General features: G+C 35.5%; 1 non-coding gene across 1 annotated transcript; it reads right to left on the minus strand.

Moving 5' to 3' along the window:
- Nucleotides 1-3,726: 3,726 nt before the first annotated feature.
- Nucleotides 3,727-3,833, minus strand: LOC121215078 (small nucleolar RNA R71). Its single transcript, XR_005910811.1, has one exon. It is a non-coding gene; the product is annotated as a small nucleolar RNA R71 (small nucleolar RNA).

Consider the following 3,833-nt stretch of genomic DNA (forward strand, 5'->3'; position numbering starts at 1 on the left):
TGGATACTATTGGGCAATGTATGTGTTTTGAATTGATGGAATAGAGAGGATGCTTTAATTGTGTTATGAACAATTATATGTTAAATTAAGGTTTGCTAAGCTAGCTACTAAGGTGAAATGCAAATGTTAGCATATGATTTGGTAATAATCTGCTTGGGGACAGCAGCAGTAAGGTGATTTTGGAAAATCGCCATAATTTGTAGGAGTTGAATTAGAAGCTGAGTAAATTATGTCATTAAAGCTTGAAGAGTCTATTTTCTTACAAAAGAAACTATAAAAACAAAAGAGTTACCGATCTTGAGATATTTGAAGTATTGTGGGGCTGAGTCAAAATGACTACTAGATTCCCTATTCTGTTTTTAGAAAATCATTATAAATTGTAAAAAAATGATTATAAGATAAAATTTATATGCTTAAACTCCTTAATGAGTATAGTTTCAAATGAAATCAAATACAACACATTTTGAATTCTGTAAAATGAGAAATTTGATTCGTAGTGAAGAGTGGTCAGATTAGTCAAACAGTGAAACAGGGGAAACTTTAAGAAAAATCTGGTATTGATTGGCCAAGCCTAAAATTCTGAAAATTTTATGGATGGAAGATATACGAGTCTATATTCAGGGAAAATTAACGGCAAGTGATTTGGAGTTTTGTAGCTCCAGTTATAAATAATTTAGTGACTACTGCTCAGGAAAACAGCTCGTAGTGAATATGTGATTTTGTTGTAAACATTAATGAAAATTTGCTAATGAATTATTTATTGATTTTTATAAAGCTTACTATAATCTATGTGTGTGAAAGTCGAATCAATATATATATTATTCTGAAAGTAATACTTGAATAGTCGATTAATGACTATTTTAAAATTTGTTGAACTTAAGCTCAAGAGCAAAGGGGAACTAAATCCGATAAAGGGAAGGAAAAAGTAATTGAATAGCCATTGAAGTCGTTCGACAACATCCGAGGTAAGTCTTCGAGTAATGACCCTACTTGAATTATATTGAAATGATTAGTCATACTATGACGGATAGTCGAATGTGCATAGAGACTATGTTATAAAGCCAATCGAAATCATGCTCTTTGTGTGTGGCTATTGAGCCGAAATTGGAAAGGTTTAATAAATGTTTTGTGTTTGAGCCTTAGTAACGAAAATGAGATATGGATGTGTTATGATTATTGATATATGTGTGCATGAGCATTTAAATACATCCGGGCTAAGACCCGAAGGCATTTGTGCAAGTTGATATATCCGGGCTAAGACCCGAAGGCATTTGTGCGAGTTGATATATCCGGGCTAAGACCCGAAGGCATTTGTGCGAGTTGACATATATCCGGGCTAAGACCCGAAGGCATTTGTGCGAGTTGATATATCCGGGCTAAGACCCGAAGGAAATTGTGCAAGTTGATATATCCGGGCTAAGACCCGAAGGCATTCGTGCGAGTTGCTATACCCGGGTTAAGACCCGAAGGCAATTGTGCTTGTGGTTATATCCGGCTAAATTCCGAAGAAACTTGGGTTTGAATGTGAGCGTTTTGTGCTGTAATAAATTCAATTAATACACTCGACAAACCCAAACGATAAGGTATGTTTGCATGTGCTTCGGAAAAGTCGATTCGTTTTAAATAGTATTCGTTCAATCGACTAACGAACTTTCGGCTTTTAGATAGGTTGATACCTTGTGTGTGTATATGTTGATGAAGTGTGAAGTAAGTATGATTATGAGAATGTGAATTAATAAAGTGATTCATTTAGCTATGTGAATGTAATACTTTAGTCAAAGCCGACTTCATTACTTGAAACTTACTAAGCTTTAAAATGCTTACCCCGTTGCTTTGGCTCTCTGTTTTATAGATTTTGTTCGTTAGCTATCGGATTCGGGATCATCGAAGTCGAAGTCATCCACACTATCAAAGCTCTTTTGGTACTCTTTTAGTTGAACTCTGGATATGGCATGTATAGGACTACCCCTTGTTGTTTTAAGCACTTTTTGTGATGTACGTGTGTACAGCCATGCGAAAATGGCTTGTAGAAGTGGAGTATGGCATTAGACCATTTGTGTTTATGTATGTATATATGGTTTCATGATGTGACTACAGTTTGGAATGGAAGTGTTGGGCAAATGATCAGCCATTGGAATGGCTAAATATGATCATATGTGGACCTATGTATGACAAAACCCTAGTTGGTCCATGGTAACCACGAAATAGGTAAAGTTTACCTTGAAAAGAGATGCTGACAGCAGCAGTGGTGTGGATTTGAAAAATCACAAAACTTTGTAGGAATGGAATTAAATAGTGAATAAATTATATAATCGAACCTTGATGAATCTATTTTCATATGAAAGTAACGAAACAATCATATGAACAGTATATTAAGAGATATTAAAGTTCTCGTGAAATAGGGCCAGAACAGTTTCTGGATCTCCTGTTTCGACTTTGATAATTCACCATAAATTATCCAGAGATAATTAGAAGTCGTGCCTTATATTTATGGATTCCCCTTTGAGTCTAGTTTCATTAGAAACAAACGGTATGAGTATTGAAGCTTTGTACAGGGAGATATCCAAGTCAGAATACATGAAGGTCAGAGTAGTCGAACCCAGAATCAGGGGAGACTTTAACTAATAAACTGTACAAATTGGCCTGACCAAAAAATTCTAGAAATAAATCCACAGATGGATATATGAGTCTAATTTCAGGGAAAATTTACGGAATCAGTTTTCGAGTTTTTGAACTCGAGATATGATTTTTAAGGCAACAGTGACGTGGTTAGCCAGCTTGTCTGGAATTTTTTTATGGACTGTGAAAACAAAGTAATTAAGTCTGTTAGCACCTCGCGTTCGACTCCGGCAACGGTCTCGGGTACGGGGTGTTACAACTTCTCAACTATATTGTGTTTTTATTTTCCAAATTGTTAATATAATTTTACAATTTAAGTGACTTAGCACAAATACAATCCCTGTGGAGACAATAACTCGATACTCACTTATTACTTGATAACGACTGTGTACACTTGCACAAACCTACTCGTTACAAGTTTTTGGCACCGTTTCCAGGGATTGTCAACTGTTTCCATAGTCATTTTTTTTCGTGAAATTATTTATTTTCAATTTGATTTATTTCGAACATTACTAACTTATTATTTTTAATTTTTCTGATTTTTTTCAGGTGTTTATGAGCATAGACTGAATTATCTATTTACTCCCTGTAGATCCTAAAATTGAGGAAAATTTCACACTAAAAAAATGAGAGCGAACAGCTCAAAGACAAGTCGAGATAGACCTTAGAAATCAGAATCAAGACCAAGGTAATGAAGCCGATCATGTACGAAATCCTATCCTTATTGCCGATGATAGGGATCGATGCATCAGACAATATGCTGTGCCACTTTTCAGAGAGTTAAACACATGAATTAGAAGGCCAAATATTAAGGCAACCTGGTTTGAATTGAAACCAGTGATGTTTCAAATACTACAAACGGTGAGACAATTTAGTGGTATACCCATGGAAGATCCACATCTCCACCTTCGATTGTTTATGGAGATGAGTGATTCATTCAAGATAGCCAGTGTGACTGAAGACGCACTGAGGTTAAAGTTGTTTCCGTACTCATTACAAGATGGAGCACGAGCATGGCTCAATTCATTGCCACCAAGTTCAATATCTACATGGCAAGAATTAGCAGAGAGATTTTTGGTTAAGTATTTCCAACCAAGAAAAAATGCTAAGTTAAGGAACGAGATCACAACTTTCCAATAATTGGATTATGAGTCTTTGTATGAAGCTTGGGAACGATTCAAGGAGTTACTTCGTAAGTGTCTTTATCATGGGAT

This window comes from Gossypium hirsutum, chromosome D02, assembly GCF_007990345.1.
Source record: "Gossypium hirsutum isolate 1008001.06 chromosome D02, Gossypium_hirsutum_v2.1, whole genome shotgun sequence".
NCBI classification, from domain to species: domain Eukaryota; kingdom Viridiplantae; phylum Streptophyta; class Magnoliopsida; order Malvales; family Malvaceae; genus Gossypium; species Gossypium hirsutum.